Below are 16,024 nucleotides of genomic sequence, written 5' to 3' on the forward strand. Positions count from 1 at the left end.
CTGAACTGCGCGCCTGCGCAGTACATTTACATTAGATTTCCTCATTTGAGGAGCAGCTGCTCACCGAGCAACAACACAGGTGAGTAGCTGCGAGGAATGGTGGGAGCTGGAAGGTCTGGAGGGCTGAAACACCCCGGCAAGCTGACTGTGGCTTTCAGCTGAAAGAGGCTGCCCCGCGCTCCAGTTAATCGGCGGCATCTCCTCTGAGCCTGCCCACGTGGAGCTTGGTGCACCCTGGCTGAGCACCGTGGCCAGCTGGCCGGGCAGCCACTTCTCTTCCCTCCAGCCCGGCTGCCCTGCGGTCAGCCCAGGGAGGCTGCATCTAGCTCCAGCTGTGCTGGAGCAAGCTTCCCAGGCTGAGCGCAGGATCACAGATGCCCATCTGATGGACTGTATACGACTAGCAATCTCAGACTACAACCCAGACTTCAAGACGCTGGCAGATACTGTTCAGTCACGGGTGTCACCCCGAGACTTTGCTATTTTGTAAATCTAAAATCAAGTATTGATAATTATATATTTTTTCTTTCAACAACAGAGAACAAAATGTATAATTGTAAATGCTTCATCTGACATTTAAACAGCATGCATTAAAAAGAGACCATTTATTTCATAACTATAAACGTGATTTTACTTTTATATATTGCATAATTAAAAAATAAACTGTTTAACAGAGTGTATAAGGGCTGGGGATAGCAAGTGATGGACAGGAGAATAGGGAGGGCGGGACTTCAAGGAAGGGGCGGGGCAGTAGATCTTGGCCTGTTCTGAGACTTAAAAAGTGATCTTGGGTGTACAAAGGTTGGAGACCACTGCCCTCTCTCTACTTGCCGTGCAGGGTTAGGGTGTTTGTGACGTGGCTCTAGCCGTATTCATTATAAATAGGGGGTGATTTTTTCAGTAGGATTTTTGCGACCATGCACCTTCAGACGCCCAACTGAACACAGTTCTCATACTTTACCTGATGGTGGTACAAGAATCTATCCAATTTCAGCGCTAAGTAAGGAAACGACATTAGTAATCACTGTACAGTCACTGTATCCGGCACTGGGCACGTGTTTCCTATTTTCATTAGTCAAAGGCCTAGGAAAGCAAACCCATACTGTTGCACTGCAGCAGCAGCACGCTAAATCCTCTCCAGCTCTCTCCTAAAAGACTGTGGGGGAGACCATGAGGCCCTTGAAGGATTTTCACTCCGTAGGTAAATGGATCCTTGTCTTGAGCAAGGACCTCGGGATCTGACCTCATTTCCACACTGTACTGTGGCCACTACATGTGGCTGGAGGGGACCATCTCCACCGCTTGTGCTACTGAATTCTTCAGCCAGGAAACAGGGAGATGCTAGAGGGCCACATGCGCCAGTTATGGTCCGGCAGCCCCCGGCTCCCACAGGCGACAAGGAGGCAGTGGGGGTGCGGAAGAGCCAATGACGACCCACCGACAAACCTGGCTCTATCGGTTCCTGCATCACTGGGCGGGCCCCACCCTGCATGCTGCCTCTGCCGCGCCACTTCCTCTGGGGCGGTGGCAGACGGGGGGGCACTGAGGGGCCCAGGCTGCCACGAGGCGGGCTCTGTCCAGGACTTGCCGGGGAGAAACTCACCGGCGAAGGTTGCACACTCCGAGAAAGCATCCGGCACAGCGCCACCACTTCCATTCCGCCTTGCTTACCAAATGGCAGTTTACCCAAAGCCTCTCGCATCCAACCAGGATGCACTCCACCCTGCACTGGCCATTGTGCCCCTCTCACGTGCTGCTGACCCCGCAGTGGCTGCTGGGAGATGTAGTTGCCCCAGCCTCCATCTCCCACAGGCCACTGCAGCTCCCTCCGCCCTCCCGGGCGCCCCTCCCGCCCCAAGGCCCGCCTGGCTGGAGCTGAGCAAGAGCACGGCTGTGGCTGGGCAGAGGCAGCCTGGGGGAGCTGGTGTTTCCTGCCGGGCTGACGCGCAGCCTAGGTCCCCCTCAGGACCAGGAGCGGGTAGAGGAGCTGCATAGGGGTCGGGGGGTAGGTGTCAGATCCAGGAAAGGAGGAGGGGCGAGTGCTTGGGGCGGGGAGGAGGAGTTGATGACATGATTGCAGGGGAGGAAACTGAGGCACGGGAAAGCAGAGCTGGAGGGGGCGGGGCTGAGGCGAGAATGTTCAATGTCGGTTCACGGAGCAGTCGATGGACTCGTGAATTCTCACCAGCTATTCAACAATTCCACAGTCCCGGGGGCGGGGCCGGTGTGACGTCACACACAGCTGCCATCACACTTGGCTCCCCATAGCCGTTTCTGACACACACACGGGCCAGTCACATTTGGCTTCTAACTGTTTTAGCTGCGCAGTTCTGCAAGCACAGAGGGGAAGCCGATTGTGATAGATGGAGGTTCGCTGCGACACATTTGGCTGCCTGGACCATCCCCTCCACCTCTGGTTCAGAGAGTTTCACCCTGGCCCCCTATACCCACCTTCAACTCCAGGTCCAGGGCAGGGTTTCCTCTAAGACTTTCCATCCAGAAGTGGAGTGGGCCAGGACTTCTGCCCGAAGGCTGGAGCCACAGGCGACCCACGTGGCGGCCGGCCCCCCCCCCCCGTTCCCAGGGCTGGCTGCCTGAGCCGGGGCTGCGGTACAGCTGCTTCTGGGGCAGAGCTCCCTGCAACCCTCTTCCCCCTCCCCCTCTGCCCTCCGAGCCCCGTGCCAGCTCCCCCACCTTTGCTTCCCCACATGTTGCTGGCTCCCACTCCCTGCAAATGCTGGGGGCTGCAGCAGCTCCCCTCTGCCAAAGGCAGGGACTCTCAGCCCAGCCCTGGGGGGAGAAGCCTAGGACAGACCTGGCCCTGCACACAGCCTGCCCCAGGAGTGGCGCTCCCTGGGGGGAGGAGGGACCAAGTCTCACCTTCTACTCACGAGGGGGTGGGGTGCTGCCTGGGACAAGGCCCTGGGTCCTAACAAGGTGGGGGGGGGGTGGAGGGAGAACCACTCTGGCATCTGTACGGTGGGAGACACTCTCTGGGAGCAGTGCCACTGGTGGGTGCCCCGCCCCCTCCCTACTCTGCCACACCCCAATACCACAGCCCTTAGCCCGGGACATACCACGACTCCCTTGGGGCTATGGGGCCGCGAGAGCTGACGGGTAATGCAGTCCGGAAGACGCTTCAGCTCCTGTGGCGTGATGGGGGCCATAGTGACCTGTGGAAAGACTACATCTCCCAGCATGCACTGTTTCCCTTCTCTACCCGCCCAGGGTGGGATTTCTTGGCAGACCAGCTCCCTGTGACCTCAGGGCCTGCCACAGAGGCAGGGCACCACCCCGCCCAAGCAAGGAGCAGAGCAGCGCCTTGTCAGAGCGGTTCCAGCCTCCATCGCCACCGTCTCTGGTGTCCCTCCTCTGCCTCGCGCACCACCGGAGTTGGTGGGCTACGCTGGCTGCGCTGCTGCAGGAAACCCCAACTCCAGAGCCAGCCCCAGCCAGGTGCCCCGAGTCTGAACCCGTCCTGTCCGGTCCTGTGTTTCCCTCTGCCTCCCACTGGCAGACCCGGCGCCAGCTGAGTGTTCGCCGAAGCCAATCGACTCCGGGCCCTGTTCCCCGGGGGCACGTGATTGGACACGTACCTGGACACCTTCTAGTCACGGTTCCCAGTCAGTTGCTGTCAGGCCGTGGACCGAGCAAACGTCTCTTCCGGTCCGTGGGACTGAACGCACGTGGCGCCGGCAAGACGCGAGGCCGCTCCTTCTTGCTCCACGTCGGACACAAAAGGAGCAGCTACCGCGCGGCAGTTAGAGCCTCGTGCTGAAACGCGCTGCAGCAGTTCATCCCAGTTGCATGCTCCAGATGGGAGGGGAGGGGTGTCGCTCCCCAGGAGCTACCGCTGCCAGGGCACCGTCGGACTGGAACACGTCAGACGCACACGCCCCGCCAAATGCTCACACGCAGGGATGCGTGTACACACGCACAAACGCGAATTAACAGATTAACACGCCTGACAGCCCACTCGTGCTTGCACGAACACGCATGTGTATACTCAGGCCCTCGCTCAGACGCACACACACGCATCTGCACAATGTGCCTGCACGCAGCCATGCTCGCATACATGCAAATGGACACTTGCACACGCACACACCCAGGGACGCACACACTTGCACTCATACTTTCTTGCGCACGCATGCACACCAAGTAACAGTCGCCTAGAAGGACTCAGCAATAATATCAAACTCAAAAGCCAAAGATTAGATCAATTAGGAGAGAACTATTCCCACGAGGCCCTAATCCATGTCTGGGGCTTCTCCATGTCTGGGGCTCCATGCTGGGAGACCAAGTCTTTATTTCAATCCCAGTTTTGCCAACTCTCAGCATGCGTGACGCTAGGTCACTTGGCAGCCTACTCACTTCGTTTTCCGTATGATCCTAGACGCATTAAGTATCGCCAGCCAGGAGATGCGGCGGGCGGGCGGGGCGATTAATGACATTTTTAAAAATACAAAAATCGGAGTTCAGTTTCTGTTGTAGATAAATCTATGTATTAAATATATTACTTCATATGACTTGACATTGTGCCTCTCCATATAACCGTGTAACATGGTATTAGTTTTCTACAAGTTTTCTACAAAGGGTTCTAAGTGACGAGGTTATATGGATTCAGGTTCTAATACAGAGTATATAGTTAAAGAGGTAAAAATGACTTTTGCTAGGAGTAGAATAAGAACTTTCCCCCACTCTGTAATCAATTTAAATATCCCCCGTGGCATTTGCATGAACGTGGCTGCCGCTTTTTTCCGGCTTGGGGTTTTGCTGGAGAAAAGCGCCAGTCTAGACGGGATCTTGCGGAAAATAAACCCTTTTCCGGAAGATCCCTTTGCTCTTCTTTCTTGAGCCCACTTGAAAGTAGGAATGACATCTTGACGGCCTTGGGGATTAGAAGCAGGCACCTTCTTTGGAAAACACCCTCTCTTAACAGACAGCACCCACAAAGGGACCAACGGACACAGACCCAGAGTTTGAATCTGGGATATATTTGCATAAGAAGGAAGCCGCTATAAAAGTGAGTTGTCTTGCAGAGGACCCCAGGTTTCATCTTGTCACCATCGGAGCATCGATCCGGATCGGCAGAAGCCCGGCTCCACCGCTCCCCCATCTAACTCACCTGGCCAGTGAAGTTAAAGGGAGCAACTAGCTGGTAACAACAGCAAGACAGAGTGTGCTCTTGTGTGTGAGTGCCTGAGTGACATATATGCATATGATAAGTATGGATTATTCTGATAAATATATATATTTATGTGTGATCGATAAATGTGGCATGTTGCCTTATCCCTCTGAAAAAGATCCCGAGTACTTCTTTTAAGTACAACACTGTGACTTTCGTAGCTCGTGTTTTCAAGTTCTTCCACCACGAGCCAGAGGGCCTTTTCTCAGGGACCCATGCCATGCTCGCAAACGTCTGTGCGGCCCTCCCTCGATACTTACCTTGAGCCAACTGCCATTTGCTCTTCTTCCATAGATCGCTGTCTGGTTTCCATCTGCCTGCAGGGTCTCGGGGGGGTGGCTCCTTTCGGTCTCTGCCACCACGTGGCCAGCCTCTCATCTACCCCAAGTCTACAGGGACCGAAAGAGAGACAGAGAACGCTTAGGAGCTAGGCCACCCCAGGTGTGTGGAAAGGACAGACACGTGCGTCACCTGGCTGCTGCTCACTGGAGCTCAGTGTTGCCTCTAACATTTCCCCTCCAGGAGTGGAGTGAGTTTTGTCTCATGCTCCAAGATCGAGGTCACGTGCCCTTCTTCGGACGCCTGCCACCCAGGCGAAGACATGTCTCGTCTGTGTTTTTAAAACGTTCTGGAAGAAAGAGTACTAACACAAGAGAGAATTAACAAGGTGCGTGACTGTAAATATTTGATATGAAGTCAAATAAAAGGAAAATTAATACTGCAACATTTTCAGTGGCCAACCTCCTCTCCTCTTCCTTCCCCTCCCCCCTCCAGCTGGCCTAGATGATCTCTCCAGGTCCGTTATGGTAAAGCCCGCCCCGGGACCCTGTGCTGAGGTGACAAGTTCTTCACAAGATACTGGGTATATAAACTTTCCTCCTTTAACATACACATATCAATGTTGTCTCCTCAGGATTGTCTGCAAACATACAGTTTTTCAAGACTCCAGCCACATGAGCTGATCTTAGCTCACATGACCACTAGATACAGGCTACGTCTACACTGGCATGATTTTCCGAAAATGCTTTTAACGGAAAAGTTTTCTGTTAAAAGCATTTTCGGAAAATCGCGTCTAGATTGGCAGGACGCTTTTCCGCAAAAGCCCTTTTTCCGGAAAAGCGTCCGTAGCCAATCTAGACGCGCTTTTCCGCAAAAAAGCCCCGATGGCCATTTTCGCCATCGGGGCTTTTTTGCGGAAAAGAAATCTCTGCTGTCTACACTGGCCCTTTTGCGCAGAAGCCTTTCGGAAAAAGACTTTTGCCCGAACGGGAGCACCATAGTATTTCCGCCAAAGCACTGACAATCTTACATGAGATCGTCCGTGCTTTTGCGGAAATTCAAGCGGCCAGTGTAGACAGCTGGCAAGTTTTTCTGTGAAAGCAGATGATTTTGCGGAAAAACTTGCCAGTCTAGACACAGCCACAGTGTTTTGGTCATTCTTAGGAACTAAGATTCCTAATTTCCTTTTAGCAGCTATTCCCTAGTGTTCGATTGCGCTATAGTTGTCGTTCGATACAGAGGAGAGGAGGAACAAGATTAGCACACTTTCCTAGTTGAAAATCCAAGAAGAAGAAAGGGGAGAATTGCAAATCAGGACTCTCTTAAGGTGTCTGAAAGCTACTTTGGTCTGGGCAGGTACTCAGTGGTACCAAGGCAGACTTTTCTGTGGCTCGGTTGTCTAATGCCACACTAAAACAAGTCTACCACGCCGAACGAAAGAGCGGACAATTACATGAAAGGCAAAAAAGGTGGCTTGGCAGAGAATTTGCTTCCGGACAAAAACAAGAGACTGTGGTGGTTAAAGAAGAACGGGAGGCATACCTGTGCATAAACCAATTCACCAAAAACCTTCTGAACAGCCAGTTCAGTCACATGTCCTTACAGGGACAAGCACCTTAATGACGGTGGCCCTGACATTTTAGTTTGCAGACGATTCTACTTGTGGAAGGGCTGCTGGAGTGAAACTTGAGGCCCAAGAGGAGGAAAGTTTGATTTTCTAGTACCAAGTAGAAAAACAAGAATCGAACAAAAAGGCTAAAAGATGCCTAATGAACTAAAGACTATGTGGTTGAAGTTTTGATTTTCAGTCTTTCCTCCAACTGCAGTTGCTCTTTCATTTTTTGTAAACAAACCCTAACAAGGTACTGCCTTATAAGGACACAGAAACCCAAGGTAACCTGTTCTCCCAACTCTGGCTTTCAGACGGGGTGGGGAACCTTACTGGGGGGGAAGGCACACACTAGTAGGGTTGCCAGATGGTTTCAGCAAAAAAAAAAAAAAAAAAAGGGCCAGGAAAATTTTTCTTGAGGGAAAAAAAAACCCCAACCAAACAAAAAAACCCCACCAGGAACATTTTTGTTGAGCAAAATCCAGTTGTGACCCCTTTAATTAGTGAGCCAATCTCCCCGCCTGGGCGCCGAGCCAGGAAAAGCAGAAAATATTGGACATTTTGTATTTTCTAAATGTATTTACCGGACAAAAAGTACAAATACCAGGCTGTCTGGCTCGATACTAGACACCTGGCAACCCTACACACAAGCGTGAAGAAAAACAAATCCCCACAACCGGAGCTTGTGAGGAGGGGGGCGGGGCAGGCTAGCAGATTTTGTCTGCTCCAATCTGGAGGGGAGCTAGAGCGTTAGTGTGGGAACCTTGAGGCTCGAGGGCCAGACTCACGTGACCTGGGGTATTAGGTTCCTCACCCCTGCTTTAGGAACAAAACCTCTTACTCTTCAAAATCGATCCCCATATCTCTGGTTGGACCAGCTTCATGCAGGTCCTCCTGGATGGAAAACTGCAGCAAACTGTATGAACAGAAGCCCCAAGAGCAGCTGGAGGTGGGGAGAGGCTGCCCCAGCAGGGACACAACAGGGCAGCGGTCCACCCCCAGATCAGGAAAACAACCGCGCCATTCCCCGTCCAGCAGGAAGGCGAGTGCCGCTGCAAGGCTCCGCAAAGGAGGTGGGCGGCAGAGGGGTTTTATGCGCGGCTGCGCGCCTTCAGCAGCAACTCCCCTGGTGCCCCCTTCTCTAGTCCAGCCAGGCCTAAAATGCTCAGTACTTAGAAGGTGGGGGGGAACCTAAGGCCCCTCCCTCCTGCCCTGTCAGTGCCAAGTGAATAGTCCTGGAAGCGCACAAAATACTATCGGTTCGACGACTATTTGATAGTCGCCTGAGGTGGGGCCGGCAGCCAGTGCGCTCCCAGCCCCCACTCCCAGGAAGCCCCCCCTCCCAGCACGGACTGCTTCCTTTGACGCTGCCCCGGCATCTCACGCAGCTGCCTCCGTTCGCAGTGAGCCCTGGCGACCCCCACCCCGCCTGCCACTGCTGCCTGCGATAGCTGGCACATGCGGGGAGCTGGCTGGAAAGCTTCGTGCAGGTACCGGCTCCGTCTGCCCCCCTCACCCTCCGCGCCACGCCTCTGTATCAGCAGTAAAGTGGAAGAAATGGGAGCCAGTGCCATGGAGAGCCACCTGTGCCCCCGCCCCTCCCTCCTGTGCTCACGCCCCTGTCCCTTCCTGCAGCTGGGCAGGAAACGGGTGGTGAGCGCTCCCCCGCCCGGAGGCTAGCGGCTGTGCTGGAACCTGGGGCGGTGAGTGGCTATCCCCCCCCCCCCCGCACCGTAAACATACCCCCAGCGAATATACCCCCGGCACAGAAAAATCTTGTATGCCCTGCGGGTTATATTCGTGCGCGGGGTATAAAAGAGGTTTTTTACTCAAATAGAAAACACTGCAGGATATATTCGTGTGCGGGATATATTCGCTAAATTACAGTCGTTGATTCAGCTCCACTGAGCATCCCTAGCATCACCCTTCCATGCACCAGGCCTGGCTGGCTGCACCCCTCCCGCCCACCAGCTATTCCTACCTGCCTTCCTGAGCAAAACCCGCTCCCCCATCTTCCCTCGCGCCCCCTCCTCCCCCAGGCCACACACCCCACCCCCAGCCGGCTCCCCCATCTTCCCTCGCGCCCCCTCCTCCCCCAGGCCACACACCCCACCCCCAACCCGCTCCCCCATCTTCCCTTACGTTCCCTCCTCCCCCAGGCCAGACACCCCACCCCCAGCCCGCTCCCCCATCTTCCCTCACGCCCCCAACTCCCCCAGGCCACACACCTCACCCCCAGCCCGCTCCCCACCTTCCCTCGTGCTCCCTCCTCCCCCAGGCCAGACACCCCACCCCCAGCCCGCTCGCCCACCTTCCCTCGCGCCCCCTCCTCCCCCAGGCCACACACCCCACCCTCAGCCCGCTCCCCCACCTTCCCTCGTGCCCCCTCCTCCCCCAGGCCACACACCCCACCCTCAGCCCGCTCCCCCACCTTCCCTCGCGCCCCCTCCTCCCCCAGGCCAGACACCCCACCCCCAGCCCGCTCCCCCACCTTCCCTCGCGCCCCCTCCTCCCCCAGGCCAGACACCCCACCCCCAGCCCGCTCCCCCAACTTCCCTCGCGCCCCCTCCTCCCCCAGGCCACACACCCCACCCCCAGCCCGCTCCCCCATCTTCCCTCGCGCCCCCTCCTCCCCCAGGCCACACACCCCACCCCAGCCCGCTCCCCCACCTTCCCTCGCGCCCTCTCCTCCCCCAGGGCAGACACCCCACTCCCAGCCCGCTCCCCCACCTTCCCTCGCGCTCCCTCCTCCCCCAGGCCACACACCCCACTCCCAGCCCGCTCCCCCACCTTCCCTCGCGCTCCCTCCTCCCCCAGGCCACACACCCTACGCTCAGCCCCCTCCTCCCCCAGGCCACACACCCCACCCCCAGCCCGCTCCCCCATCTTCCCTCGCGCCCCCAACTCCCCCAGGCCAGACACCCCACCCCGGACAGCCTATTGGTCGAGAGCAGTGGCAGGTCGTGCCCCCTAGTTACACCCCATTTGCAGACAGAGCTGTCCGTTAAGGTGCAGCCGGGTCAGCCTATTGGGCACCTCTGATTCAGAACACGCCCTTTACTCACTGCCCATTCGCGGACAGAGCAGTCCATTATGATCAGTCCGCGACAGCCTATTGGCCACCCTTAGCTTTAGGACACGCCCTTGAGTCACGCTCCATTGGCGCTCCAATCAGGACGCCCCGCACTGTGCGCTGGGAGAGCAGGCGCGGGTCCCTGCCCCTCTCACGTGCTGCTGACCCCGCAGGGGCTGCTGGGAGATGTAGTTGCCACATCTCCATCTCCCACAGGCCACTGCGGCTCCCTCCGCCCATCCGGGCGCCCCTCCCGCCCCAAAGCCCGCCTGGTTGGAGCTGGGCAGGAGCAGCCGGCCACGGCGCAGTTCAGGGGGCGGGGCCGCGGCTGGTCCTGCGGGTGACGGGCGGGAGTGGCCGGCCGGGCTGCAGCGCAGCCTGGGCCCCGCTGGGGAGCGAGGGGCAGGTGCCGGATCCAGGGGAGGGGATGAGGTGATTGCAGAGGAGGAAACTGAGGCACGTGGGGAAGGGTGGCGGCCAGGGAAAGCAGAGCCCGTTGGGCCGGAGCCGGTCCACGTCGGTTCACGGAGCAGCCGATGGACTCCTGAATTCTCAGCGGCTACTCGATGACGCCGCAGTCCCGGGGCCGGTGTGACGTCACAAACAGCTGCCGTCGCAATTGGCTCCCCGTAGCCCTTTCTGACACACACACGAGCCGCTCTGATTTGGCTTCTAACACTTTTAGCTGCTCGGTTCTGCAAGCGTGGAGAGGAAGCCACGTCTGATAGATGGAGGTTCTCCGCGACACATTTGGCAGCCTGGACCCCCTGCCTCTGGTCCAGAGGGTCTCACCCTGCCCCCGACCCCATACCCCTTGTTCTCCGTGATTCCGCCAGCTGCTTGGTGCCTTTAGTACCCGGCCCCTGCTGTGAGATCTCTGTAGAGAGACGGGGCACAGGGGCACCTGCAGAGACCCTAGGAGACCGTCCCTTTGATCTTTGAGGCCAGCTGGAATGAGGGATGTAAAATCCTGTTTAACTGGTTAGCTAATTAACGGGGACAGGTGGACAGGCTGGCGGCTCTCTGCCCGCAGTGCAAGAGGCCCTATGACAGTGAAGCAGATCTCTGCCTATGGGGGGCGGGGTGCTGCTCCAGGCCCGCCCCCCCCAGTTAACTGGACCCACTGGATGAGGCTCCTCAGCGAACAGGTTGACCGAACTTGTCACACGCTGCCGAGACACTTTTCTGTCCTCTCTCAACACTTCAGCAAATGTCCATTTCCCTTCCCTCCTTAGCTATTTGTTTTCATTCCTCCAGGAGGGGCTCAGGGGCCTGCTCCTTTTCCTTCTCCCTGCTGCGGGTTTGCCAAGATCTCATCTCCCCAGGTCACTCCCAGACCATCTCCCCAGGTCACTCCCAGACCATCTCCCCAGACCACTCCCAGAAGAATCACCCGAGAGAGGGGCCAGAGACCACTCCCAGAAGAATCACCCGAGAGATACGCCAGAGGACCCCCCCCAGCATCGCGACCCAAGAGCGGACCCAGAGACCCCTCCTCAGCAGCGTGACCCAAGACCGGCGCCAGACACCCACCCCCCCCATCTGCGTCACCTGAATGCGGCGCCAGAGACCCCCCCGCCAGCAGTGCAACCCGAGAGCGGCGCCAGAGACCCCCCCCCCAGCAGCGCCACCCGAGAGCAACGCCAGAGACCCCCCCCAACAGTGCCACCCGAGAGCAGCACCAGAGACTGTCCACAACGGCGCGACCTGAGAGCGGAACCAGAGATCCCCCCCCAGCAGTGTCACCCAAGAGCAGCGCCAGAGACCCCCCCACAGTAGCATCACCCGAAAGAGGCGTCAGAGATCCACCCCAGCAGCTCCACCTGAGAGCGACACCAGAGACACCCCCCAGCAGCATCATCCGAGAGCGGCGCCAGACACGCCCCCCCATCAGCATCACCTGAATGTGGCACCAAAGACCCCCCCCAGCAGCGCGACCCGAGAACGGAGCCAGAGACCCCCCCCAGCAGGAAGCCCCGAGAGCGGAGCCAGAGACCCGCCCCCCAGCAGCGAGACCCGAGAGCGGAGCCAGAGCCCCCTCCCCCAGTAGCAGAGACCCTCCCCCCCAGCAGTTCCAGGAGATTGGCGCCAGAGCCCCCCCCCCAGTAGCACAACCCGAGAGCGGTGCCAGAGACCCACCCCAGCAGCATCACCTGAAAGCGACGCCAGAGACCCCCGCTCAGCATCACCCGAATGCGGCGCCAGAGACCCCCCCAGCAGCGCGACCCAAGAGCAGCGCCAGAGTCCCCCCCCAGCAGCGTCACCCAGGAGCGGCGCCAGAGACCACCCCATCTGCGTCACCTGAATTTGGCACCAGAGAACCCCCCCCCAGTATTGCGACCCGAGAGCGGCGCCAGTGTCCCGCCCCAGCAGCCTCACCAAAGAGTGGCGCCAAAGACTCCCCTCAAGCAGCGCTACCTGAGAGAGGAGCCAGAGACACCCCCCCGAAGCAGCGCTACCTGAGAGAGGAGCCAGAGAACCCCCCAAGCAGCACAACCCGAGAGCGACGCGATAGACCCCTCCTACCCAGCAGCATCACCCGAGAGCGGCGCCAGACACCCCCTCCCCCCAGCAGCTCAACGAGCCTCGCTTTGACCAAGCTCCCGAGCTCGCTGTTCTCGTTTCCGTTCCGTCCCCAGACGGGAGGACACCGGGAGGGTTGACTTCTTATCGCTCGCTACCGAACCCAGCAGAGGGGGAAAAACCAACCAAACAACTTAGCGTTTCAGTTGGCAAGGACGCGGCATCGCTTCTCCTCCCACCATCGGCCACCCCCTCCCGCTGCCACTACAGGAACGCGGAGAGAAAGGAGGCCTTGAATCTCTATCCACGCTCTCTTGAACCGCCTACTGCCCCTTCACCAGTTCCCTAGCCACCAGGCTCCGTGCCCCAGCAGGAAGCTCTCTGCCTCAGAAGCAACCTACTGCCAGGACGCTTGAAGATTTCAAAGCACGCATCTCTTACTCACACAGAGCCATGGGAAGGCCGAACGCTGAGGACCCTTCACGTGTCCTGAGAATCACATCCAGGCAGCTCAAGTCCATCTCGGACGGTTTCTTCTCCGCCCACGGGCCCACACGGATTCCTCTGCAAGGGCGGCAAAAATACCCCGCGTGAGCTCTTACTCGCTAAGGTCTGTGGCTGCAAGAGTTCTATCCTTTAGCCCCATGGTCACCAACCAATAGATCACGATCTACCGGTAGATGTTGAGGCTCTAAGAGTAGCTCTTCAGCCCTCTCTGAACTGCGTGCGTGCGCAGTACATTTACATTAGATTTCCTCATTTGAGGAGCAGCTACTCACCGAGCAACAACACAGGTGAGTAGCTGCAAGGAATAGTGGGAGCTGGGAGGTCTGGAGGGCTGAAACACCCCAGCCAGCGGACTGTGGCTTTCAGCAGAAAGACGCTGCCCCGCGCTCCAGCTGATCGGCGGCTTCTCCTCTGCCCCTGATCACGTGGAGCTTGGTGCACCCTGGCTGAGCGCCATGACCAGCTCTCCGGGCAGCCGCTTCTCTTCACTCCAGCCTTGCTGCTCTGCGGTCAGTCCGGAGGGAGCGCGGGTCGGAGGCTTCCCTCCGTGGCTGGTGTAGGGAACTCCCTGCCCCCAACCTTGTTTCCTCTCCTCTGCCCCAAACCTGTTCCCCGCCCTCCTGGCCCCGTTCCCTCTCCCTTGCCCCCCCGCCCCGCTGTCTAACCCTTCCCCACTCTGCAGAAACTTGTCCCACGGCACCCTGCCCCCCCTGCAGAAACCGGTTCCCTCTGGCACCCTGTCTCCTACTGCAGAAACCTGTCCTGGCACTCTGCCCCCTCTCTCCTGCCCCCACTGGCACCCTGTTCCCTGTCCCAGAACCCACTGGCACCCCTCCCCAGTATTGTGTCCCCTGCTCCCAAAGGACTTTTCTATGTGTCAGTGACCCCTGACTCAAGGCAGGTTCCCTGCCATTCTCATAAATAAAATACTATGTTAAGCACAAAAAGTTTCTGCATTGTCTTTATTTAAAAATGGAGCTTGGCCAACAAACCCCCAATTGGGGCCAAGCCCCCATCTGGCCACAACCACTCCTGCACTCCCCCTTCCCCAGACCCTAGATCTGAGCCTATCAAACACTGGAACCCCCTGCCCTGAGCCCTTCACATACCCCAACCCAAATTCCTGCATTCTCACATCCACAAGCCTGTGACTTGCTTAGTATCCCAACAAAGCGAAGCGGACAGGGGACTGCAGACAGGGGAGTTGAAGAGGGAGTGACTGATGGTGATGAAGACCCGAAGCGCTTGTGCCAGTACTTCTCCTGTCTCCTCCACCTGTGCCTGTATCCAGACAGAGAACCTGAGCATGGATGCCTCTACCCAGGTCCTGGTGTGGTCTTGCTGTATTTGTGGCTTGCAATTCCCACTGAGTGATCTCCAGTCTGGGGGAGACAACCATTGTGAAAGGTGCCTGCTAGTGGAATCTCTCAGGCAGCAGGTGGGAGAGCTACAGGAGGAGGTGGCCAGGCTGAGGAGCATTCGAAGCCATGAGGAATTCCTGGACAGTATTCCTGTGGAGTCCACGGAGGTCACTGTCGTAGGATGTGGGACTGTTGACCAGCCACTTATGGAGGAGGCAGTGGTGCAGGGTGAGCACTGGCAGCTGGTTACTTCCGGCAGCGGGCAGTGTTCCACCCCTGCTCCTAACCCTCCCACTGTGTTACATAACCGTTACACTTTACTTTCAGCAGGAGAAAAGGAGCCATCCCCCACAGTGGAGGAGACCATGCCTTGCACCACCAAGGTTGAGCAGTCTCCTGCCACCACTGCGAGGAGGAAACGTAGGGTAGTGGTGGTTGGAGACTCTCTTCTGAGGGGAACGGAGGCACCCATCTGTCGCCCTGACAGCTCATCTCGAGAGGTATGCTGTCTGCCAGGGGCCCGTATCCGAGATGTTACGGAGGCATTGTCGAGGATTATCCGGCCCTCTGACTACTACCCCATGCTACTCATCCACGTGGGCACAAATGATACTGCCAGGTGTGACACTGAGCGGATCAAGTGTGACTACAGGGCTTTGGGAGTACGGGTGAAGGAGTTTGGAGCGCAGGTGGTATTCTCTTCTATCCTTCCTGTCAAAGGTAGGGGCCCGGGCAGAGAGAGGTGCATTCTGGAGGTGAATGCCTGGCTGCGACGATGGTGTCACCAGGAGGGATTCGGCTTCCTTGATCACGGGGTGCTCTTCCAGGAAGGACTGGTTGGCGGAGATGGAGTTCACCTTTCCAGGAGCGGGAAGGCCTTGTTTGGACACAGACTGGCTAACCTTGTGAGGAGGGCTTTAAACTAGGTTTGTCGGGGGCAGGTGAGCAAAGCCCACAGGTAAGTGCTGAATGTGCGGGACTGGGAGATGGGTTGGAAATAGGGGGGACTACGGCCTATAATGGCAAGGAGAAAGGAGGGTCAGGGCACAACAGGGAGGCAAGATCAAATCAGTATCTTAGATGCCTATATACAAATGCGAGAAGTATGGGTAATAAGCAGGAAGAACTGGAATTGCTAACCAATAAATACAACTATGATATCATTGGTATTACAGAAACCTGGTGGGATGGGACGCATGATTGGAATGTTGGTATGGAAGGGTACGGCTTGCTCAGGAAGGACAGACAGGGAAAAAAGGGAGGAGGGGTTGCCTTGTATATTAAAAATGTACACACTTGGACTGAAGTGGAGATGAATGTAGGAGATAGCTGTGTAGAGAGTCTCTGGGTTAAGCTAAAAGGGGTAAAAAACGAGGGTGATATCATGCTAGGAGTCTACTACAGGCCACCTAGCCAGGTGGAAGAGGTGGATGAGGCCTTTTTTAAACAATTAACAAAACTATCCAAAGCCCAAGATTTGGTGGTGA

General features: G+C 57.2%; 1 long non-coding RNA gene across 2 annotated transcripts; it reads right to left on the minus strand.

The window, feature by feature from the left end:
* Window positions 1–4,479: 4,479 nt before the first annotated feature.
* On the minus strand, window positions 4,480–14,885 carry LOC142825859 (uncharacterized). 2 transcript variants are annotated; one of them, XR_012900196.1, is made up of 4 exons: window positions 13,449–14,885; window positions 13,115–13,233; window positions 5,446–5,828; window positions 4,480–5,125 (listed from the first exon to the last, which is right to left on the minus strand). It is a non-coding gene; the product is annotated as an uncharacterized LOC142825859 (long non-coding RNA). The 2 variants fall into 2 exon arrangements; XR_012900195.1 differs by having other exon boundaries at window positions 4,480–5,828.
* Between the last annotated feature and the right edge of the window lie 1,139 nt (window positions 14,886–16,024).

This window comes from Pelodiscus sinensis, unplaced genomic scaffold (genome assembly GCF_049634645.1).
Source record: "Pelodiscus sinensis isolate JC-2024 unplaced genomic scaffold, ASM4963464v1 ctg60, whole genome shotgun sequence".
NCBI lineage: Eukaryota > Metazoa > Chordata > Testudines > Trionychidae > Pelodiscus > Pelodiscus sinensis.